Source organism: Dromaius novaehollandiae, chromosome 11 (genome assembly GCF_036370855.1).
Source record: "Dromaius novaehollandiae isolate bDroNov1 chromosome 11, bDroNov1.hap1, whole genome shotgun sequence".
Lineage (NCBI taxonomy): Eukaryota > Metazoa > Chordata > Aves > Casuariiformes > Dromaiidae > Dromaius > Dromaius novaehollandiae.
In genome coordinates, this window is record NC_088108.1 from 10144810 (window position 1) to 10170291 (window position 25482).

The 25482-nt window shown below is 44.7% G+C and overlaps 1 protein-coding gene across 6 annotated transcripts in view; it reads left to right on the forward strand.

Annotated features, from left to right (window-relative positions):
* The window catches only part of IL1RAPL2 (interleukin 1 receptor accessory protein like 2), a 401853-nt gene that overhangs the window by 141886 nt on the left and 234485 nt on the right, over window positions 1–25482 (forward strand). Inside the window, exon 2 of one of the 6 annotated variants that reach the window (XM_026123133.2) lies at window positions 1101–1263. The exons of the other annotated variants lie outside the window; for them this stretch is intronic. The gene's annotated coding sequence lies outside the window, so the exon portion shown is untranslated. The remainder of the gene's footprint in view (window positions 1–1100; window positions 1264–25482) is intronic. 6 annotated transcript variants of the gene reach the window in all.

Genomic DNA, 25482 nt, shown 5'->3' on the forward strand with positions numbered 1-25482 from the left:
CTAAATATGTACTGAAGTGCAGGAACTCCTGTGTTTAACTTAGTTTACTGTTATGTTACTTACATAACATTTGACTTAATACCTCAAATTATGGACTTTTATAATCACCTTCCCAAATGAGATTCTTACTCAGCAAGAGCAGTTGTCCTGCATGTGGAAGATGAGCAAAACTCCTGGGATGCCGGCTGTTTGCTTTATTGTGTGTGCACAATTTTACACCTACAGACCATTTGTTAGCCTTCCTCCTGTAGCAGAATTTCACTCTTCTATAGGGAACCTAAGTAGATGTTGTTGGGAAATGTCTTGGGTTTTTGTTTTGCTATTGGAGCAGTGGGAGGAAGAGATCAAATGGTTTCCTCCTGCAGAATTTTGACTGACAGGGTCTTCTTTTTTTATGTCTATGTTTTCTGAGGAACTCTTTGCTTTTTTTGTTATTATTTCATTGAAGACACTCAACAAATTTTTTACTTTGGTGGACAGCTGAAAGGTGAAAAATTTTGACTAGTAGGAGAAAAAAAATGCTTTTAGTGTAGTGCTTGATAAAAGCCGTTTTCCAAGAATCCCACAAGCCCTGGCACAGTGTTTGAACCGTCTCTAGTTTAAGTGATGCAAGAAGAGCCATCCTTTTGAATCAAATTATCTGTCACAGGGGGTTATTATTTATTTTTCAGTAGTTTGAATATCAGATTATATCTGCTAGTGTATCTGACTTGCTCCTGTGATATGTTCGAAGCCCTGGTAAGAGCAGTTAGAAAGCTGACTTATGCACTAGCTCTTTATGGCAATTTTTCAAGAGGGGCATACACTATAGGAGGCTACGCAGCCTGGTGTTATTTAATCCTCACGTTTAATTACTGAGGGTCTTACTGCGTTTCCAGTTTGGTGTGCTTGGAGTCGTGGAGCAATAGCGATGCTGCTCCAAGGCACGGGGTTTCTTTCCAGGGCCGGGTCCGAGTAGCTGGATTCCCGCGGGGACCCTTCCAGCAGACCTTTCTGGCTCCCCAGGCAGGAGACGAAACCACAAGCCATTCGACAGCTGAGCACACTGATGGCAAAACCTCCAGACATAAAAAGCACTCTTGCATTTGTTTTTTTTTTAGCAGCTGGCTGTTTAGTTATGTGAGCTTGAAGCCCTGCTGGACCAGGGGCCTGAGCAGCAGTGCAGCGGCTGACGGGGCTGGGCAGCTGCTTTGCAGCACGATTCCCGTGGGAGGCCAAAGGCACCAGAGCTTGCAGGAGCATAGGGCTGCGTTCACTGCCTCCGTAAGTAATTGGATCCTTGAAATAATCTGAGTCTTCTCTCTGCCAGGTGGTGACGGAGGCTCTTTGCTTGCGGCTCACGGAGGGGCAGCGTGTCCCTCGTAGGCTTGCAGGTGTGGGACTTGGGCATGTGCGTGGGGCCGGGACTGCAGTCGCTGAGGAGGTGCTTCCTCTATTTGCTTTTATTTGCTGTGAATTTTGCCATTGCTTTACTTTTATGTTTCATAAGTGCTCTTGCTAATTCATAAATCAAGTAAGTGGATGCACAGCAAACCCTGTCAGGGGTAAATCGTGCACGAGCTGTCTGTGTTTGCAGCGGGTGCGGGTACTTGGGGCAGTTGGTGGCCCTGGCTTGCGATCCTGTCCCTGACTGAATGTCTCTTGTCTTATAGTAGCTCCCTTTCTTATCTTCCAGGTCTTTTCCAAAGTTACTGAAGTTATTGGTCAGAGTTTGCTCTTTGCAGTGGGGCCAGCTCTGCTGGCTTCAGTGAAGGTCTTCCCATGTACGGCGCGATCAGTACTTGGCCTTCCAGGTGCTTTGGAGGCTGCAGATCCTGTGTTTCTCTTTTGTAGCTCCAGGGCTTTAATGTTGAAAGCAGCCCCAAGCGTTAGAGCGTAAAGGCTTCACGTTGGATCTCCGAGGCACAAGCCCGAAAACAGGAGAAATAAAGTGCACATACGGAAAATGTAAAAGACTGGGCAGGGAACTGGTCTGCTGATCTAGAAGTGACAGTGGTAAAGAAAGGCTAGGAAATGCTTAAAAAACAATTCTGAAACTGTGAATGTTACAGAACAATTTTATAGAAGTAGAAAATTCTAATTGCTTGAAAAAGTGTGTGTGTCAAGATAGAGCCGGTTTTTGTTGCCCTGGCTGGAGTGTGTCTGAACGCTGCCATGAGCAATGGGCGCTCTGTTCATCTGCTGCGTTACACATACTGTACTGAACTGAAGAGTGCACTTGGAGTAGTACTTAATCAGTAATAATCACCTTCAAGTTTGAATTTTAATGCAGCTTAGGATAATTAACCATTTATCAAGTGAATTTGACTGGTTGGAGGGCATGTGAAATGCCTGACAATGCATAGCTCTGTTTCTTCTTCTAAGTTTCATTCAAGAGCATTCACCAGATTATTTTAATGAGTAGTTTTTGGCCTGTAGCTCCTTTATAGAAGAGTTTTGTGCAAGAATGTGATCGGGCATATTTTGGTTGTGATGGGTTTGTGTTGTCAGTGGCCAATATGTTACAGTCAGACGTGGGATGTGAGAGATGCGGTGCTCTGAACTGACAATTTGCTACAGAACTGCTTCCATTTTGTTTCAAATAAATCATATCCAGGTAATTTCTAGCACTGGAATGCTGAGAGGAAATGCAGGGAAACACAGGAGCTGGGTAAGATCTTGAACATTAATCACTTGGGTCTAGTAGTTGCTGCAAAAATGAAATTTTACAAATAGGTTTTGGTGGGACAGATAAAGTTGTGAAATAATTACATGAAATCAAATGAGAGAGCCACCAAGGACACAGGTGTGAATTGGGAGAGTGTTCAAAGATATGTGCACAGGTGCCCAAAGGTAACCGCTGTTAGCTAGCAATGAAAATGCTGATAGTTGAGGAAAAGGCTAGTGTGCCTAAGCAAGAACGTTCAAGAAACAACCAAGGGCGAAAGACACATTTTAAAGGAAAAAACATTGAAATTATTACAGAGTGAAAGCAGGAATGTGAGATAGCTGCGTGCAAAAAGGTGGCCAGCACAGAGCTGGCACGTTACTGGGGTGGAGTTTGCAGCGTCCCTGGAGGAGCGCGCCTGCCTGCTGGGTGGGGTGGGGGGTGTGGGATGCTGCGGTGCTTTGTGCGCTCTGCTGCCGGGAGCGATGCCACCTTCCAGGAGAAAGAAATTCCTTCTAACAGGCGACACGTGAAATGCGGGTTTCAGTGTCTCAGATATGCCAGTGATCTCCCTTCTGGTGAGCTGCAGCTGAATTTTGGCTGGTTTTCTATGTTGGCTCAAAACTGAGGCTGAACACCTGAAGTCAGCGCTCTGCAGATCCGTGCGGAGGCAATCCCGTTGCGTTGGGGCGGCAGCAAATAGGCCATCCTGAGGAGGACTGGGGGCACAAATGCTTCTAGAAGGCCCATAAAAGCCACGTTATTCTTGAATCAAATACTTGGCAACAATGATTAGATGAGGCAGGCCGAAGCGATAGACAGATCGAGGGAAAGTGGGACTCAAGGGGTGAAGATTACCTGGTTAGAGAAGAGATTTTTCTGTCATGAGGGAAAACAAACTTTGAGATTTCTAGCTTTTCCCTCCTGGATTAGGATGAAAAAACAGTGTGAAGGATTTTCTTTGTTAAATAAAATTTAAAACATGTTTTTTTCTCTAGTGGGATGTTTGATTTGGGTAAACTCCCAGTATGCCCTTCAGATTTTTACTTCTGTCTTCCTCTCTAAAATATTTTATTTAGGAGTCAAGTCTGCTTGAAAGGAAAAATTGGAACTTGCCATTAATTAAATGCTGAGAGCTGATGCTTTCCTTACATTTTCCAAACGTTTTCCATTTTCTCTAAATAAAAATGTGAAAGTGGATGCAATGCTGCAAGAATTAAACGTTTAGCTGATAGAAAATGTTACAGTGAAGCAATTTTTGATGTGCTCTAAAAGAAGAGGGTGGAGAGAGACCAGAAGATGGCTCGGAGCCGCGATGATGCTGCAGCAGCTTCCCGAAGCCGTTTCAAAGAAAGCCGGAGCTGTCGCTGGGGTACCGAGTCTTCAGCCATTCAGCTAGAAGCAGCCCTGGAATACTTGGTTGTATATTTACACAGTGCTTCAGAGGAACCTGGAAGATTTGGCTCAGAGAATATGTAGAATTTTTTTTAATCATGCTTGCTGTAATTTAATTCACCTTACTTTGTCTGTGGAGCTGTAATTTAATTCACCTTACTTTGTCTGTGGAGCCTCACAGGCCAAAGGTGACGCTGTGGGGGAAGGCAGGGGATATTAACTTGCCTCTCGCTTAAAAGTAGAGCTATGGAAAGCACAGGTGTTTTTAAACCACATTTCAGCATGTTATCCAATTTTTATGGTTAGTCATTACTGTAACTACCTCAATGGAAAGAAAGAGAAAATTGGTATGGCTTCTAAAATCAATGAGCCATTAAATAGGTGACAATAATCTCACTATAAATTTAGAATATTTAATTGGCACGCAAAATACATTTAGAGAACATTATCGTTTCAGGCTGTTCTCAAAATACCAAGTGTTTATGCCATGTTCGTGGAGTTCAGCAGAAGCCAGCTCCTTAATGGGGGTCATCGGAGCCCTCCTGCAGCAGCGTGCAGGCCGTGTTTCTGCTGTCTTGCTTTTTTGTGCATGTCTGTGTGCGCTTTCATGGTCTGATGTCTGCAGTTCTGTGGGAGCTGACAGGGCTTCAGAGAATCCCATGAAGCTCTGCCAGTTTTTACCAACTGAGGACGGAGCTTGTTACTTTGACAAGTGCGATCTAGTCTGCACAGAATTTTTTAAGCAAGAAAAGGCTGGCGTCCAGGCGAAGACGCGAAGCTACCTGAAGATTAAACATCTCCCCTAAACCTTTGGAGACTTCTGCGTTTGGTTTCCCCTGTTTCCGTGCAAGGATGAGACTAACAAACCAAAGTTGGATTACAGAAGTGAATCACAGAATGGTTGAGGTTGGAAGGGACCTTTGGAAATCATCTAGTCCAACCAAATCCAGTCCAAATGAGAATAGGTGGCACCTGGGACAGCTTTGGGTTGAAATGGTAGATATTCAGCTGGGTCAGCTGGGTCACCCTGGTGTCCAGAAGCAGCATGCTGGCAGCGAGAGCCTGTTCTTGCCCTGCGGCTTAGTAGGGAGATGTCTTGGGAATACTTTGGCCTGATTTAACAGAACATAGTCATTGGCTTCATCAAACACACAGGACCATGTTATCCTGGACCCCGTGCAGTATTTATTATATGTCCAGAAAATGGCTGCCTCTTTTCCTCAGTTTTCTGCAAGAGGTGGTGATGGATATCATGCTGCTTTCTTCTCTGGCATGGCTTGGAGGTTTGCAGGAAGGAGAGGTTGGGCTCTAGCTATGGAAAAGGCCTTTATCACAGTAAGTATTTTTATCCTGCTCCATAGGCGTTTCCCTTTTGACTACTTCCTCAGTCCTTTCTAAAAGCTACTACTTCTGAGTTTAATGTGATTATATGATGGCATAAGTATTTCCACTTAGTATTGTAATTGTTAGCCATGATTAATCTGACCTGGTCTGAGAAGGCGTGAGGTTCTGGGTTGTTTCTTCGTGTTGACCTCAGGGTCTGTCTTTCTGAGCTTGTGGATTTCTGGTTTTATGCATGTTGACAAGTGCTGCTGAACAACAGAACCTGAAAGCACATGAAGACTCTGGATGAAACTAGCTTCCCTCAGACAGGGAAGGGGGTGAATTAGAGAAGATGTTAGAGCTTGAGGAGGCCCACTGGATGTATTCAGCTTCACTGCTGGTACATGATTACTTCATACACTGCATTTTCAAGTGTGTCTTCCATTCTGGTTTTACCTAACTCAGATAATGGGATTTCCACTGCTGTCTGGGAAAGATGTTTTCATAGCTTCCTGGGTTTGGTCTTCTGTTTGGTTTGTTTTTGTTTTTCCTAGTGTGTGTTCTTCTTTCATCCTGAGTGCCACCCCCAATAACATCTTTTCCTTTATGGAGTTGTTATGTTCAGCTGTGGGCTAGGAACCATTCAGAGAAGCCGCTTCCCATTCTCTTCCCATCTCAGGAAGGAAACTGGAAAGAGCCATGCCCAGAGTCCAAATACTTGGGATCGCTGTTTGGCTGAGTGGGGAGTAGTCATCTGCTGTGCCCTTCCTCCAACGTTAAGTACCAGTCCATCTTCACGTTCAGATGGATCCATTCCTAAGAAAAGGAAAGACGAAGCAATGACTCCACCGTTGTCTGACTTTTCTCCTGGTTGCTGGAGCTCCAGAAATACAGCTTCTTTCTTATGTACACAGACAAGGACCTGAGAGAGGAGATGCTGAAAGACAAGGTGGCAGTGTGTGGCACACCCTGTACTGGGCTGCAGCAATGAAGCCAGTTGGCTTCAATGCTTGCTATAGATGTTTTCTTACGGAAAAAGAGCTGAAAGTCCTCTTCTGTCAGAAAACATGGTTTTGTTGAAATCAAAAGGGTTCAGAAAAATCTTTGATAGAAATGAAACAGGATTCCGCAGAACTGCCCTTCTTCCTTTTTTGTCTGCTGCCTGACCCCATTGCTCAGCGGGTGAGGGTGTCTAAGAAGTCCCTGGGTGTCCCAACAGCCAGCTGCTCTAGTTTATTTGGGGGAAAGTGGGGGCGAAACAGCTAACAACACAAAAACATCAACGTATTTTCAAGTATTATAACCTACTTTTGTAATTATTTTCTCCAGATTTCTGGATATCATTCTGAAATAGGATGGTATACCTTCTCCACTCCCACATTTCTGAAGAACCAGGTTTTCTTGTAGGATATAAACTTGGAGTTTTGACCAGCTGTATGAGTGAGACTCTCATTTCTTGCTACCTTTCTCGTAGCCCGAGGCTAAGCTGAGGTCAACTCTTATCTGTTGAGTTTGGCTGAGCATGATTTGTAGTTGCGTATGTCAAGATATTGCCCAGCCCTGAGTAACCTTTAAGGCTCTTCGCCAGATGTCTTATCTTTTTTTTTTTTTTTCCTTTTCCTTTTTCTATTTTAGAAAGTGTTTCCATGTTGTGTTAGATGTTTCAGAAAAAATATCTGGTCAAAAAAAAAAAGGCAAGTAGAGGCAGAGATGTGTGGCATAGTTTGTCCAGACTAACAGAACAGGTTGAATTGAGGGTGGATCTGGCTGTAGTTGAAGCACAGTTGTCAGACAGCCTGGCTTTGGGGATCTTGATGAGCACTAACAGCTGGCCAAGCAGGATTTTGCATGGTGGTTGAGAGCAAATGCTGTCTGAGGTTGTTTTCTGGTTTTGATTTTTGCATTGTCGTTTCCATTCTATGATGTGTTTATAAGTTATATTGTGTTTTTTATATTGTTCGTGTTTGTAGTATTTTGTATGTGTACCCCCTGTGTATATTATGGTGCCTAATCCTATAAAAAGGAGAGAAAACAACATGAACAGGATGCACAATTGAAATCACGTGCAGTTGAGATTAATCCTCTCCCCCCAAGAAATAAGTATTTCAACTTCTTGGAAATGTTTGCATGAAGGTAGACAAACGTATTTTGCAGAAAACTGTGTCACACAAATAAAATGTTTTATTTCATTCTCCTAGTAAGCTAAATTTTCAAAGCCTCTCTTCCTTGCCTTGACACGTTTTGTCATGTGTTTGTTGTGCTGTTGTTGCAAATCTGCCCTGGGAACATGCAGCAGGCCTTTATTAAGTTGCCAAATGATTTTAGCAATCTTATTTTCCACATCTGGTTTTTAAAGCTTCTTGAAAAGCAGCCAGAATTGTGAAAAAAAGTAATGAATTGCAAATGTATGTGTCTTTGTGAAAATTACCTCACATTTTTTAACCCAGAAATGCTAATCTGGCATGACAGTGCAAACAGTGACTCTACTGAGTTACTCTGGCACCAGCATCACGTAGGTGGATCACCGCAGGCAGTTGTGGAGTACTACGTTGTATTGCCAAACATGCCTTTGGTAGTAAAATTCCCCGCAGATGGCATCTCTGGCAAAGTGCTGGCTGGTTACAGTGCCAGCGGGCTGCTGGGGGTCCCTTATGGACTTGTTGCTTTTATCATGTTTTTCTTTTGCCTCTTCTCTTCTATCCCTGGACTTCTCAGGGAAGCATTTTAACTGCTCTTTCTTCCGATGCTTGGTTTACAAATGTTAAATGTTTAAAATAAAGTACCAACTCAGCAGAAAATGGTATTTTCAAACATGAGTCCTCTGTCTCCAACCATCTCCGTCCTACACCAGTTGCCTGGTGTGGTTCTCTTCGTGCAGCTGGGGACACGTCAAAGATCAGGTACCAACGTGCAGCAGGAGAAGGTGTTACAGAGGCAGAATTGTTGATGAGAGTATGAAAAAGGATTCACTTAGTAGCCGGCACATGAATATGCAGAATGAATCAAATGTTTTCCTCAGCATATTTATGGCTTGGGCTGGAGACTCGTTTTTGACTGAAAGGCAACTGGTGAAAATGAATAAACACTGCTTTGTTTTTCCTAACACTACTGTAGCATTATGTGGCTCATATGGCACGCAAGTGCTTTTGAAACTGGGCATAAAAATCACAGTATTGCCTACCTTAGCTTCCTGCAGTACTACTGCGGTGTCTGATGGGCACCCCCTTGGCCATCGCTTCTGCCGTGTGTGCTCCTGCTGGGTAGGAGGACCTGGCCGGTGTCCTTCCCTGTGGTCAGACGGTAACGGAGCAGGAGGCATTTACCTCCCCCTCGCTCCACGGGCGAAGGCGAAGGCTCCACCAGCCCTTTCTGCCACCACAGAGAGGCAAAGGAGCAAAGTGCAGCACCTGGAAAACCCAAACTTCAAGCGAAGCAGGTCACAGACGGACTGACAGACCGCGCCGGGCCCCGTCCCACGCTGGGGCAGGCGCTCTCCGAGCTGAGTGTTTTACCTTCCCGTACATTAGGAGGAGGAGATTATTTCTGCGCTCAGCGTGTCCTGCCATCCATCGTAATACGAATCTGCGCTATGCCTGGTGGATGGTTCGTAAAGCTGCAACTATGAGAACCAAAACTGAAGGTCTGTGAACAGCTTTGACCTGTTTATTACTGTACAGAGGTTACTGGTACTGTACAATTAGTAGTAGCATGTACATTAGCAATTAAGAAGTCAGGGAAGTGTAGTCAGGAACAATAGACCATCTGCTTGACAGAAATAACTATTAAGATCAGTATGAATTAGGTGGTTCTTTACAACTTAAGCCACTCTAATGACTGATGTTCTTATGGTAGAAATGCCTTGTTAGCTAAGAAAATACTCTGGAAGCCCCCAGGAAGAATACTTGTAAAGTAGTAGGCAAAAATTAAATATTGATGATTTTTAATGCATTGAATTAAACTTAATCATACTCGAGGAACTACATATTGTTTCCCAGAAAAAATTGAAATCCCACTGCTGGTTTTTATACAAGCTGACTTGATACCGAAATGGGTTGCAGTACAATAGAAACTGCCACTAACTTATAATTTGTGAAATTCAAAAAGTGTTAGCGTGTCATTTAGATAATGAAACCTTTATACCCGTGTAGATTTGTAAGTACCAACTTGCGTGGAGCAAATGCTATTTCAGTGCTATTATATTAAATTATGTACATTTGTTGGGGGGTTAGATGCCTGTATGTTTAATTTACAAGCTTTTCATTACAGGCTTTTCGTTTTCAGGCTTTTATTCTTGGCAATTTAGGAAACCATAGTTTTAACAACTACTGATGGCAGTGTTAAAATCAACTGCATATTCATAAGGCTGACCAAAGCCTAAATGACCAAAGTAGTCAATAAATACGAATCATTTGCTAGACACTTTTAATAAGTATTTTTCTGAATGTTTTAATTGCATGTTCCTATGATGAACTGCAATCACTCTCTGCCCCTCTTCCCCATTTAAAACTGAAGCATTTTATTTAGGAGCAGCAGTCAAAAGTCTCATTGAAAGTGAGGAATGTAAGATTAGCTCTGAATCTATTTGCAGTTCATTCAAATCTTGTTAAAGTGTGAACTTCTGAAAATACTAGATGGTGCCTGGTCTCAGTAAGTCCCAAAGGAGTCTCGGTGGAAGGGGAAAAATGGGAGGAGCGAAATAGCCGCAGGTCTCTGTGCTCCCGTGGCAGGGCGGATGGTCGGTGTGCCCCGCTGCGCCTGCATGCGTAGTGTCTCGTGGAAACCCGGCCAGGTTTTGCCATTCGGCTGTGCTGTGCGTGGAGGACTTCTGGTTACGGGCTGCTGCAGAGCAGCTTCCAGCCTCGCTTGCCCTGGGGAGGCCCCTCAGCTGCGCCAGCTCTTCCAGCGCCGGTTCTGCTGCCGGGGGGTCCTGTAGCTCGGGATGGGGGCTCGGCTGGAGAGCACTGCGTCTGGCGTGGGCTCTCGCACGTGGGGCATGTGCAGAGTTATTACGGTTGCTTTACGTTCTTTTTTCCTCTTTTGATCGGTAGCTCTCAGTGTGGTTGGTGGGCCTGGGGGTAGTCTGGTAGATCGCTTTGAAAAGGATCTGTGAAAGACGATGTTTTCGTATAGTCTCTGTTGAAATTTATGAATGTAAAATTTGTAAAAGGCCCATATATCACCTGGAAAACTGTTAGGAGCTCAAAACAAAAAAAGAATTGAAGAATACTGTTTTGTATTTAAAAACTTTCTTCATGGCATCTGCACAGAGCAGGTAGTGTTCAGTTGCCCCTTTCATGTAAGTGCATCCTCTGGGATCCATTGCACAAGTGAGCCCGGCCACGGGTCCTTCCCTACGGCGCCGGTGTGGGCAGGGCAGAGCTGGAGCCGGCCCGCGGGATCGGAGGCTACAAAACCGTCCGTGTGCTCGGCAGCTGACGGGAGGCCGGTCTGTGCCCCCTCGCTGATGGAGAATGCGACGCGCCTGGCTGCTGGCGGCTCTTACGGGGCCTTGGCGGAGAAGCGCTGTCAGTTTGCAGCAGCTGAAACTGTGGCCCTTTACATCTGCTTTTGGATCCTGATCGTTTTCTCCCCTCTTTGGTGAATTCTCTCCCCAGTGACAATTTTACGAACTCCACTGGGCTGCTTCCATCTGCTTTGTGGGAATTACAAAAGATGCACTTTTGGGATTTCCCCAGCCCCAACCCCCCTGCCTTCCAGAAAGTTTGTGCGTCCATTGCCTGTGAAACAAGGCACTTCAATGTTCCTGTTGTGCGGTTATTTTTTGCTGCAAAGCCTGCAGTTACATGTGGAGGACCAGCCAGCTGGTTGAGCCCACCGCTAAAAGAAGATATCTAGAGCTGTAAAATGGGATAAGAATTCAAAGGAAAGGTAACTCAGGAGCTCACAGTTGCACCTCTATGTTGAAGCCGTTTAAAAGCATCTTATCTTAGCTCTTGAACTCCCTCGTTAGGCTGGCAAGAGAGGCCAGGAGGAGGCAGCCAGGCGGCAGGAGGGGCAGAGCCGTGGCAGGGTGCTGCTCGGGTCCTGCTCAGCCCCAAAGGTGCCTGGAGTGCGAGCTGTCCCTTAGGCAAGCCTAGAGCCTTGGCAGGGGAGAGTTGTCCAACCTAACCCTAGTTCTGTAGGCTGCAGCTTCAGTTTTATACCTTAAAACAGTTAAAGGGTAATGATTTTTAAAAGTAAGTCGAAAGGATCCACTTTAGAGCCACACAGATCTGCTTTGGAGCATTGCAATGCAATTTTGCAATAGGGACTTCCAGAGGCTTAAAGCAGGTTTGAGCTGCTTAGCGTCACCCTGACAGGAGGCATTTTGTGCAGTTATTCACATAGTATTACCTTACTAAATTTAATTCCTAACCCTCATTATGAAATCTCAGGCAAATTGTTAAGTCTTTTCTTTATCCCAATTTTCCCACTTATGACTTGTTCAGGATTTTCTGTATCTGCTGGGTGCTTAGGTATCGTGGCGATGGATGCCTAAGGAAAACAAAATAACATGAAGGGTAAAGAAATTGCAGTCTGCAGAAATGTTTTTAAAGCACTGGGAGAGTCTCCCAACTAAGTGCAAAGCATTTGAAGCAGATTTATTTAATTGTAAGCACGCCACTGATGGCTGAGTATGTTTTTATGTAGTTGCAGCATTGTTTAGTTATTGAAAATAGTTTCTGAAAGCACGACTGAGGTTTGTAGGATGGAAGAAAATGTTCCTCCTAGGGAAGGAACGAGGACCGTTTTGGTAGTGCTCTGCTACGTGATTCCTTTGGCTGTCAAAATGGCTGGCCGGTGCTCAGGATCCTGGTGTCAACGGACACTGGTTCTAGCAAACATTAAATGTTTCTGAAAATCCTGCCTTAGGTTAACAGCTTTTATCCATGTTGGATATAATTCAGTCTGACTACTGGCAGTGTCTGTTCCAGCAGAATTAGCGTTCAAGGTTGTCCCCAAATCAAGAAGCTTTGAAGAATTACTGCAAGAAATTTTCTTGCTGGTTTAGTACTGGAGCTGGTTACCGTGCTGGTACCTGCTCATATTCTGCTGCTTTATTTGTGTCCTAAGGGGAGCAGGAACCCAACTGGCGGGTGTCAGGGGACTTGCTCAGCTGCTTGAGCAGGAAGTGGATTAAAAACAGAAAAGAATTTAAGGATACTGTATCTTTCCATAATCCTCATGAATTATCAATTAAAGCACAGTTATTTTTGTCATTATTGTTGATGTACCATCAGCATTTTTTAAATTGTCCCTCCTTTTAAGGGGCTTTATAACAGCTAAAATCGTTCTGAAGCTTACACAAAAAACCCACAGCACTTAGTTTGAGGCCATTTGTTTTTACTTTATTTGGAGGACTATAAAAGTGGTCCAAAGATTGAATCGTTAAAGCAAACAGAGTGCAGAGATATTTCAGGAAAGGATTTCCTATTCCTGTAATTTAACGCTACCAGGGGAAGAGGGTTGATTTGCAGGGATTTTACATTTGCCTTTTCATATTGAAGTTAATACATTGCACTATTCTGCAATGGGTTATCAGTGCTTAGTGTCTCATGGAGAGTGGAAATACTGGGAAACAAATGTGGAGAGACAAAGTCCTTTGTCCACAGTCACACGGTGAGTCTGGAAGAGCTCCAGGTCTAGAACCCAGATCATGAACGTGTGTGCAGGGCTTCACCTACCTGGGCTCGATCCGTTGCCGCCTCCTCCTCGCAGCTGCCCTGGCTTGGTGCTTAGGACCAAAGTCTGGCTGCCGATGCTGCCAAGGCAGTATAGGAGGGAGCCGGGGCAGGTAACTACGGGCTGGAACAGAGAGCATGGAGATGCCACGTGGGTAGTCCCACGTCTGCCTCCTGCCTTCATGGCTGTGAAGTCTGCACCATCCTCTACTAAGCACAGATGTTTGGGAGGACATAGGATCCTTACTCTTCTCCATTTGAGGGTTGATGAAATGGGGAATAATAAGGGATTCAGGACAGACTCCTGCAGAGCACCATGCAGTACTCCAGCCTGCTTGCTCAGGGCACGTGTGATAACTAGTTTCAGAGGATGGTGTTTCACTTGCTTTTGAAGTAGCTCTGTAGTTGGTCATAAAAAGTTTTTGACTTCATGTCAAAAATCCATCGGCTGAGCTTCTGGCTTTCTCAATGCGATAGGCTATAACAATGGCAGGGGAGGAGCTCTGAAAAGGTCTTCAAAGGTTTTTATGCAATGCATTATGGTGGTTTGTTTGAAGCTGTTACAACTGATCTTGTTCATAATACACACTTTAAAAGCTCCCAAAATCTATTCACGTTTACAATGTTAGACGTGATTTTCAGAAGTCTTTTTGTCTTCTTCGTTTTCATTACTGCATAAATGGTCATCATTGCTGAGATCAATGTCTTAAATGTGAACTATCAAGATAACCATCTATGCTGAAATTTGCCTTGATGCAGAGGGTGCGTGCGAAGCACTCACTTGCTGTTCATGCCTTCGTTAGGGCAGTACAGTGCTGGGGAGGCCTGGAGAAGGCTGTGCATGGATCACCCAGCCGATTTGGAGACTGGCAGAAGAGAGGTGCCTTTGGATAAACTGCAGGATAGTATCACTGAGAGACGTGCTGAAGCTGTCTGCAGATGGGATGTCTTAGAGCCATATCACAGCTTTGGGGTGGGTTTGCAAGGAATATAAAGGAGAAAAGTTGTGTAAGTTTAGGTTCACTTACTAAAACTTTATGTATAAAAAGATGAATTTTTTCCATAATGTTTTAAGTATTTTTCTTATGTTAACTGGATACTGTTCATTTAGCTTGCTGATATAAATAGGCCAGTGTGAAGTGGGTTCCCTAAACTGTAGGTAAATACTTATATTTCAGGTAAAATACATACTATTTTAAAAATTCTTTACAACTTTCGTATGAGATTTAAAAACCTCTTCTATAACCTTAAACTTTTGGCCTCAGCTATTTGACAGAGTCAGTTTAGTACATTTTTAAGTAGATATTTTGCAAGTTTTACATGCTGTAATCATTTGAAAATGAATAGATAGAGTCTCTTTTGTGATATCAGTGATTCATGAACTTTGCAATACCCCAAAAAACCTGTAAGAATATAGGGTATGGTACCCACATTGCAATAGGAAAGCTAATCAGCTTTAATTAAAGGTAGGTGCAGATCATGGGCTTCAGTTCAAAATCTAACAACTTCAATAGCCATCGGACTTGTGGGTCTTTTTCATTAGAATTAGGTTTCAGTAAAGCAAAATTGATTCTGCTGAGAAATCTGGTGGTCTTATCTGTAGTTTCTCAAAGCAAAATTCTCATTAGCTTCACAGTTATGAGCAAAAAGTCTGTAGGTCTTATGCTAAAAGTTGTAAATATTATTTGCTGTAAATTATTATCATGGATCTAGTAACTTGGACACTAGGAATAACTGACTGGAGAACGTGACTAGAGAAAAAGTATTTATCATTCTTCATTATACAAAAACTAGAAGGCACCTGATGCGGAATGAGACAACAGATTTAAAATAAACAGTGTATTTTAGATGAGACATGAAATTAAACTATGTAACCCATTGCTAATGGATTGTGTGATGGCCAAATGTGTAGAAGGGTTAAAAATTCATTGGATAAGTGAACGAAAAGTAGGTCCATCGAAAACTATTAAATATGGTAGTCTGAGTTCAGCTACCACTTCAGGGAGTCCCAAGCTATTTACTTCTGAAATTGAGAAGAGCGCATCAATCTCTACCCTGCACTCCACTAATGCTTCTTTTTCCCAAGAGTCCACCCACTCCTGGTCTCAGTCAGAGAGGGGACACTGAGCAAGACGGACCTCTGAGTCAGTAGGACTGTCCTCATGCAGGGTGGCTGAGTACTGCAGAGCTTGTATTTCTGAATATTTGTGTGATGAACTCTTACTAGGTCAGGTTACCTTTATAACTTCAGTTCATATGTTCATCATTCACCTCTGTAGAAATTTGTTCACACATTTTTTCTAATGTTTCTAATGGTTCTAATGGTCTAATTCTAATGATTTTTCTAATTAATGGTCTTCTGCTCATTTAAAAAAACAAGTGTATTTATGTGCAAGCCACAATTATGACTCTAATTTGTCACTGTGCAATTTTTAAAATTTTTTCTAAGATAGTAAGTGTAAAAGCAGCTGAGCTGGTCTTGGTAGGCCATGAGCAGTAGCAGAGCAGTTCAGAAGTTTTCAGTGGAATTTCTTTTCATGAATTAGTATTGATTATTATAGAAATAATTTACATAAAATGATAATGGGGAATAGAAGGACATGGTATTGCTTGATTTTTGGCATCAAATTTAAGTGACTAAATCATCATCTGTGGCTCTCCAGCCACAGGCAGATCAAGCCAGAAAGTCAAGTCAGCGGCTCCAGAGCAGGGTTAAGAGACTGGGCACGGATGTGGCCACAGGGCAGGTGCAGTTAGCTCAGGCGAGGGCCCAGTGTAAGAGCCCCCACTTAAAAGCAGCTCCTGTGTGAAGGAGAAGGAGCCCTGGCAGAGGTGTCTTCCAACTCTTTCTTCATGACGGCTGTGGGCCCTGGGGCTTCGTAGGTTTGGGGCAATGATGAGGAAGAGGTGTTTAACTTTGGGTTGACATTGTGAAATGGTGTGTTCAACTTCAGCTGAGACAGTAGCCATTTTTAATTTCCATATATCCTTCCTAATATTTTCCAAAAGTTTTCACTTAAGGAAAATGTTGACAATCTGAGAAAAATGACATTTGGCCAAAACATCATTTAAAATGTGTACTCTGGGCGAATTAACTAATATAGGTGTAGGAACCTACCTCTCTGTACAAACAGAAAGAATTGGTCGAGAATTGTTTGACAAACTGTCACAAGGGTTTTGGGGATTTTTTAACTGTCTTCTATTTTGGTTGCTTCTGTCAAGAGGACCTTTTTCTTAACATGAGAAATATTCGGTTCGATGGGACAGATTTCTGTCCAGAAGATAATTTTGAACGCTTAGTTCGATGTAGTGTTTTTCCTCCAGCTGCCACTGCTTTCTTCCACCTATGCTTCTGAGAAAAGGTTTTAAACGTAATTCAATGTGAATGCTTCTTATCAGCCTGTTTTTCTCCTAACAGAAGCTTTTGTTTGTTGCAAACTGGCAGCTCTTCTTGTTCACAGTGCAAGCTCCGCACCGCGCGGTGCCTCCCAGGTCACAGATTCAACCATTCCTGATCAGCGTTGACCCCTCTGAGTGTGTCCTCGAGAGGCAGGGGGGTGGGGGTGACTAGCCGTGCAGAAGTTTTCAGTGTCACGTGTGGGATGTCAAACGAGTGGTGCAAACCACCTCATCCGCTGCTTTGGAGATGTGAGGACAAATCCTTGCGTGGTGTGGAGCAGAGACACTGCAGTGAGGTCGCCGATGGCCCCAGTGAAAGTAGCGGATTTACGCTGGTCCTGAGTGTGTGGTGAATCTGCTGCTTGGACAAAGTAGCTACTGGCTATTGGAGTGTGGTGTCCCACAGCAAAAATACCAGATTTCACCTGGTCTCCAGCTGGTGGGCGTGGAGGTGTAAGGCAAAGGAGAGGAAGGATCTACAGCTGTAAAGCCAGGGGCTTAGCCAGTGTTTTGGGTAAATCAAGAAAGCAAAAAACAAAGGGCAAGTGCTACAAAAATGACAGTAAAAGTCTTATTGGTTGAAAAGAAGTATTTCCCTTAAATTCTCAGGATCCGTTTTATCAACCTTTCCCCCTTCCACTGTAGGACTTTGCGGCTCCCCTGGAGCTCCTGGCGCCGGGCACCCCGGGCGTGTGCGTGTGCCGGGGCGTCTGCTCCCGCCGCTGCTCAGCTCACTGCGGCACAGCCCCCAGCAGAGCCGAGCCGGGGGGAGGCCAGCGGGGCAGGTTTTACCGCTGAAGCCGCCCTGGAGCTGCACCGTGGGTCCCCTCCATGCTCTGGCTTCTCTGGAGCCACCCACCTCGCTGGGAAAGCCGTCGCCCTCAGCGGCTCGCTGCGGGGCTCGGGTGGCTGCGGGGGGCGAGGCACCGCGGCTCCCGCTTTTGCCTCGAGCGGGGTAGGAAGTGTTTGGGAAAACTGGATTGCTGGTGGGGACAAGGGGGCAGCGATATCCAGAGGCAGGGGAGGACCCCTGAGGACCACAGCCATTTTCTCAGTTGCAGCGGGATTTAGCTTAGCTTAAACAGTTCACAGAAATGGCAAGAGCTAGTTTTGCCTGGAGCAAATTTGGGAGCGCTGTCCTGACCTGCTCCGCAGTCAAGCCCACCGGGGCTGCTGGAAAGCCGAGATTTTCCCTGCAGCGCTCTCTGAGGGCATTTCACCACAGGCATTTGCCTACCCCATCCTTCGCCCTCCGTCAGGAAGGCAGCAGGTCTCGGGGGGAGGACTGCAAGGAGGAATGAGGACATAATGCTCGCTGACATCGCAGTCGCATCTGGGGCGTGTGCAGCTTTTCATGCCAGAAAAGAGCAGTGTGATTTTCCCCCTTCACCAATATAACAGGGTTTTGTTCCTGGTGCTTTTGGTGCAAAACTTGGTGTTTGTAAGTCTATGGCTCAAAGTGCAGAGCGCTTTGGGGATCACAGTTGCAGGCAGTTAGTCTGGTGAAGGTCTGCTGCCTGGCACTTTGCCAGCGAAGCCGGCGTAGCCGCACTACATGATGTAAATTTTTAATGATAATAACCTTGATAAATTCAGTCTTTGATAAACCCTGGAGCTGAGTTTTCAAACTTTAAAATCAAACATAACCCAATTACTTTGGTATTTGATTAAGCTGAACTGCCACTTTGGTAAAGAGTTTAAATAAATCACTATTAATATACTTTTCTACAGTAAATAAAGTTATGTCTGTATAGTTCAAATATCAATATTCACTTGGAGCTCTTGGAAATGAAGTACTGGCAATCTGCACAGTAAATGTATTAACTTAAGGAAGTAAATATCCTATTGATTTTTCTTAAAGGCTGAGATTATGATCTTAGTAATGATGTTTTAAAACACTATTTTTGGAACGGTGGAACAAATATTTGCTAATACACATGTAGTAGGAAGGCCATTACATTTTACTCGGTTAACTCTGCAGACTGCCTGTCGTAGAGGCTAGAGCATTGACGGACTTGGAAAGGAGACACCTGACACGTTTTTAGGAGGCTGCGATGGTGACTGGCACCATCCTGCCGTCCCGCACGAGCTGCCCAGGGTCCCCTGCCAGGAGCGGGAGACGTACCTCTGCTGTCCATTTGCAAACGTGTCCCGTGTCAGGCCGTTCCTGTTCCCCACGCTCTACAGGAGAGGCTGGGCCACGGGGCCCCACGGCGGCCCAGGGAGTCCCGCGGGAGCGGCGACTGGGGCGGGCGCGCAGCCCTGGCGATTCCCCCGCCGGGGAGTGCAGAGCTCGTCCTGCGCGCTGTGCGGCGCCCGGGTTCGTGCCTGCAGCTCCCCCTCCCCTCGCGTGCTTGTCTTGGCCTGCCGGAGCTGCCCGGAGACGCCTGCTCTCGCGGAGGGCCGGGTCCGAAGCCCTCCCGCGCCGGCGGGACCCTTCCCGCCGGCTCGACGCAGCCCTGGAGGCGTCCTTGTGGGGCAGGGCTGGGCGCGGGGGAGCCTGGGGGCGGCTGGGGTGCTCCGCTGCGCAGGAGCCGCTCCAGGGCTGAGAAGTCAGTCCCGCTTAGCCCTCTCGGAGTACTTGAAAAGCTATTTTGCCAGGAGCTATTGGCAGTCAAGGGGCCTGAGGCCTGCAGAATTTGACTTTTGCAGTTTGTAGATTAAAAAAGGGTACAACTGGTTGAGCTCTAAGCTGCCAGTAATTCACACCATGACTTTCTTTCAATTACTTATCTTCCAGCTTGTTTCAACTAGTTTTATTAAAGAGACGATCTTCTTGTCAAACAAATTATAGGCCTCATAGACATCATGTGAAAGGCCAATTTGCCCATTCTTTTAGATGGTTTTGTGTGTCCAGGCTCATAAGATTTGGGAAGTTCTGTCCCTAGTTCCAGGTTGTTGTTCTTCAGTCTTGGTAGGCCTGGAGAAGCGAGCTCTGCATACCACCTTCAGCTTGGCCCAGGAATTTAGGGTTGTCCAAAACAAGACAATTTATAGACATTACCCAGGCCACTGGCAACCAGTCAGACAAAGAAGCAAAAGCTATCGCTGTTCTCCCATCTAGCTGTCTTGGAGCGCTTTTATTTATTATCACACCACCTGTATGTGTTCCCAGGTGCTTCATTTTGTGCACTTTTCCAGGCAGTGGCTTCCTGTCATCCAGAAATCCTGCGTGGGTTCTGCTAGCTTTGCGCTGCAAAAGCCTGCTCCAAAATCCTTCAGATTTCAGTCCATTTCAGGCTACTTGGCCTGGTGCAATCGAGATACAGCGTCACATGGTACTCCTTGCTCTGGTAGTTATGTGGCTGAGGTTTCCCACTGAAATGGGAAAAACAACCATCTTGTGAAGGTAGGCTTTGCTTCTCTATAAATGCCCAGAGAACGGTCATCTTCATCCCAGGCCTGCCGTCAGAATATATTTTGAGAGGAGACCAAATGTTCCATGAATATCAAAAGAGAAGATAGCTAATAAGCCCACTAATTAGAGTTGACAAATAAAATAACAATGAAATGAAATTACACAAATCCGAAAAATGGATCTTTCTCTCGCTTTTTTTCAGAGGGTGAATAAAGCAGTTCTGAGAGTGGGAGTTAGAATGACTAATGTGTTGTTACATTTGGTTAAATCAACTCAAGAGTGAAAACTTCTTGTTGCTTTTCAGAACATTCAATACTTTTAACATTAATTTATGATGAAAGAACATGCCCAGACAGTCTCAGTTCTTTTCTTATGCAGGATTTTATGCTTTAAACGTTTTTTGTAAGGCATTTTTCTTTATTGGTTTAGACTCTTTACCTCCTTGGGCCATTGGGGTAGTCACGCTTATGGAGTTTTCTTACCTGGCTTCCTATGCTGTGGGCAAATAGGCATACGGACAAAAGACTTTCTCCCTAAAACCTACTTGTTCCTGCTGGTAACTTTACAGGAGGGAGCAAAAAGATCCAGAAGGCTAGAGCCTGGGGCTGCTCGGTTCCCAGATGCGGGATTGAAAGGGTTTACGGAGGAAGGATGTATCTTGGCTTTTTGTGGTTAATTTAGGAAAACCCAGCATCTGCACTTTCTACGAGACTTCACTTGTCTAGTAGCAGGGGACCTGGAGGCACATCTCTGCTTTGGGGACTTGTGAGATCACCTTTACGTGCCACTTTCCTATCTCAGTTCATCGTCTGCACCTCTCTTCTTTCCTGTGCCCCTCTCCCTTCAGCTGGGCCTATTCTAAACCTCTCTAACGTAAGATTAAATCTCATCCTGCTACGAGGACATCTAGTTATGCATCCAGTTGCCCAACTGTGTGCCATTTAGCAGAGCTGGGCCTGTGCCTGCATTGCCTTTTTTGTGCTGCCACGATACAAATGGTAGTTCTGTTTTGCTGGCTGTCATCCTCTGCCTGCTTAGGCTCATCTGAAGCTCCTGTTCTTCTTCTACCATGGCTCACAATGAGTAAAATGTAAGAATTTTTAAATGGCATACAACACATGGAGATAAATCTGAAGTCTCTGCCCACCAAGCAGGAAAAGTACAAAGCAGAATTAAATCAATGTAGATGAAGACATAAATGTGTAGAGGTATAGAAGTAACTTTTGGTAGAGGACCAGCTATGGTAAGTGATGGCCTGTCAGATTTTAGAATGGAAACCAGAGAGAGAAAGAGACAGGGCCCCAAGGACAGTTTATTGGCTAATTACTGCAAATATTTAATAACTACAAAAACAGTCTTGGCCGTACTGTCTACATTGGGAGATCTGATAACCGAGACGAAAGATCTTTCTCTGCTGTCAGGCTGTTATATATTTCACAGGTGAATGCAATATATGTACGGTTTTGATCCCTGGAGAGAAATGCAAGTGTGTTAGTGATTCACAGGTTTCCTAATAAGCTTTCTTATCAAGAAATTGTTACTTGTCAAACATAGCAAAAATTAGTAGTATCCTTTGAGGATGGGTTAGTCAATGTTCATACCAATGAGCAGATCTCCTCTCCGTACCTTACAGCATTGCAGGACTGAGACTTATATCAGCTTTACCGGTTGAATTTGAGGCTTTGAATCTGACTTTGATGTCACGTGCACTGATATAAGAGCTCTTTATGCTTCTAAATTTTATTGTGGGTTAAAGCAGATCAGCACAGGATTTGAGCTAAAGCTCATTACAGTCAATGTAAGTTTTGTCCAGTTGATTTTTGAATAATGATTTTTTTCATGCAACAAGGGCCTTATTAAGAAAAAGAAAAATGAAACAATACCGTTTGTAATCTGCAGAAATGGAGAGTCCTGGTTTTTTAGTAACATTAGTCCCATTGCTAATCAGTATTTGCTATCTTCTCAGGCTGAGAACAAGGTGTGAAAATAGCCTGTATTTTTTTTCTGCTTTCTTTGCTATGGCATATAAAAAAAGGAAATAAGAGGGATATTGCTCTTGTGATCATTCCTTTTTATGTATATAAATATTAATGCCAGGTAATTGTTTGGATAGTGTTAGGAATAGGAAGTCCTACGTTCTGTGCCCATGAATCTGACGCACTGTATGCTCCCAGGCTTATTAATGTTACAGCTCTGTCTTTACAGTTGATCCTGCTCTGATGAAACCTTGTTGAAATATTCAAGTCTTGCTTTAATGTATTCACTGAATGAAATGTAACGTGACATCTTTGGTGATGTGATGTCCTGCTTGAAGGATTCTATGCTGTGGTTAATTTGCCAAGTTCAAATTAAAAGTTCCTTTAGATGTATTCTTTAGATTAATGGAGGGGTATATTTCAGATCACAGGCTATAGCAAATGATTCAGAGACGAGAAGAGTACTAATGTTTTGCTTTTCTCAAAACAGACCAAAAGTTAATGGGGAGTAATAGTCACTGGGAATATTCTGCAGGGATCTCGTGTTGTCCTGCTGCTCCTCAATCGTTCAGTGATCTGGCATAAAGTAAAATGAAAAATTCTTCTGATAAAGTTTGTAGACGGGTTAGAAACCAGCAAAGTGGTAAATAACGATGGCAGGTTAGTTACTCAACACAGTAAATTTGGGTTCATTTAAACAGCATGGATTTTAAAGTGATCTAGAGTTCAGGTCATACGTCTAGGAAGATTATAGCTTGCACTTAACTAGATGGAGAGCTGTGTCTGGAGAGCAGTGAGTCTGAAAAGGTTATAGAGGTTGCATTGGAAAACCAATTAGATATGATCTCAGGAGGTAATGCTGTGGTGGGGAGGAGCAGCTCGGAAATGGAAGCACTGGAATATCAAGTGGCAAGAGGGAGCCTTTTCACTGCATGCAATGCTAGTGAAGCAATTACTGCAATACCTCCCGTCCTGGTGGCTGGAAATGGAAAGAATTTTGGTAGTAATGTGAACTGGAAAAAGCTGCTTTATGAAGAGTTATTAAAGGATCGCAATGTATGATCTGGTGCGAGGAAAAAAGATAGTAATGTCTTGATCAGGGTATGTATTCGTTTATATGGGGAGATAATATCTGATTATTTGAAAATTACTAGCAGACCTGAATCTGGTATATGGAAAGTCTCCCGAAAGGCCTTTATCTTTTCTGTTTTACCACATCAACTATTTTCCCCCCATGCTATCACATCAGAATCATATTGAATTAGTGTTAGCTGTTAGCAGTAGGGTATGAAAGACTGATCATATTAGAGACTGTCACAGCGTATTAGCCAAAATTAATACTAAAAGAATATGATAAAAAGTATCACTGTTTCAAATGCTGTATCTTACTAACACAAGAGGTTCTCTCCTCCCAAAGCCAGAGTGTTTTCTCCCTCAGCACGCTTGTTGACGTGAGATGAAACACCATGCTCCACTTGTGCAGGACGATAGCGTTGGGCAGAAAGGACTTCAGCAGAAGAGCTTGGGTGACGGCAGCTTTGGAGCCCAGTCAGGTTTTGGACAGCAGCTGCATAAGCGGAGAAGCGAGACTAAATGCTGCTGCTAACCATCAGGTATTAGAAGAATTTGGGGAGCACTCGCACAGCGCGGCTTCCTGTTGATCTGCGTGTGCTCCTCAGTGTCGCGGGCCAGGCCGGTGAGCTCGGCGGGCGCCTCTCCCGCAGCTGCGAGCGGTGTCGTTTGAGGGGTTTCTCTGTGCCCGATGAGGGGGAGCATGTTTTTGCCACAGTGCAAGTAGCGGAGCCTCCCTCCCCTCCAGGGCTGCCTGTTTTCCTGAAACTCGTAGGAGTGCAGTTATCACTGACAGCTCCTGACAAGTCAATTTACAGCCTGGCTTGTTAATGTAGGGCAGCATCATTTTCTTTTTTTCATACTATGCCAGACTGTAATTTGCAGCGCTTCAGCAGTGTCACACAGGTGGCCAAGCCGGAGCAGGCAGAGAGCTGGGAATGAAGAAACGCTGCATCTATCCCAGGGTGATGTAAGCCAGAGCTCTGAGTTACCCTCAGAAAACTGCCTGTGGTTATGTAACAGCTCTGGCCTTTCACCCCACTTCTTAAAAATGAAGTGGCACAATCTATATGTAAAAGGGAGAATACAGCTTTAAAGGAAATTGCCACAACCTGAGCAAGTGGTCCCAGCTCCTGGCTGCCGCTGGCTTGCAAGGCATTGTGCATGCAAGTCACTGTTGCTGTGTATTTAGACACAGAAATTCCTTTACCCTTTGGCTAAAATTAATTAGATTTTTTTCGGATAAACTTGAATTTGGTTTTGTGGTAAGGACATGGTGTTACGCTGCATTACCGGCATGGCAAGCTGTCCTGTCTTGGAGCCGATGCACGGTTGTTGTTCTGCCGCCATCAATGTTCAGCGTCAGCTTAGGGTCTCTCATCTCCCAGAAAGTCTAGTGTGCATTCGCTCAAGTGTTTGCATTGGTTCATCAGAGGTTAAAACACGTTTCAAAATTGCACAAAAAGTTTTTAAAAAGTTTGAAATTAATTAAAAAAACAAACAAACAGGGCCTAGAAATATTTCTAGGCAAAAATTGGTTTCAGGCATGATGGAAGAGAATTTGCCAGCTGCTTGTGTGCCGGCTTTGGGAGCTCCTGCCAGGTGAGTGCCGAGGTTGGGGCTGAGGAGCTGTGCCAGCCCCGCTGGTGTCGTCCCCCGGCGTGCAGCGTGCGGCGGCAGCGCCAGCCCTCGCTGCCCTGGCCCTGCTCCAGCTGCGGCCCTGGTGCTAGGGGAGAGCTGCTTGCAGGGTTTCTTCTCCCAGAGAAAACGCTGATTTTGCAAAATGATGATTTCTTCGGAAATGGCACTGTGGGGAAAAATCCCCACCAGCCGTGACTTAATCTCCCACATCAGCCGTGCCAATTTATAGGAAGTGAGAATGTGAAAGGGAATATAAGAAAGAGGCTCGTGTTAAACGCAGTCACGCAGCGTTACATTTAGGCACGCACTTTTCTCAAGTGAGGATCAGGAAAGAGACTTGCAAAAATACTGTTTCATGGAGGTTTATAAATAGTTTCTTAGTACAGATCTTGCTCGGGTCCAATTGGGGTGAGGCCTAATTTTGGAGAGCTACATCTCTTTGTGGTCTGTGATGCCCTGCTGCGTTTGCATGTCCTTCGGTTTGCCCGTTTCCCAAGTGCCGCGCGGAGGACGGGCTGCGCGTGCCTCCCGCGGCCTCCGAGGGGACGGGGGGCTGCGTTGCTCTCCTAGTGCCTGGGAGGCGCCGCTCTGAACTCCGCAAAAAGGAAGGGAGTCGGAAACAAAAAGAGGCGTCAGCGCGTGTTGTAAGGGAGAACAGCTTACATACCGAAAGGATAATTTCTGTAGACATCATAAGAGATCTGTTGCCTGCTTCTTACCTTTGACTAGTCAAAATCAAACTGTGAAGGGTGCTGGATTTCTTTGCACTGTTTCTGATTAGAGTGGATGTTACTATATGAGTCCGACTACACTTCAGCAACAACAACACCCAGTTAAGAGGTATAAAGCTATTTCACACCTAATTCAGCGCTTTTGTGGCTGTGTCCCTGTAGGCTCTTGGATGTGCTTGGATTGCAGTTTGTATGCGATGTCTGATCAAGTTTATTTCTAGCAACACTTTGGTCACTGGTAAAATAAGTGCATATTCAG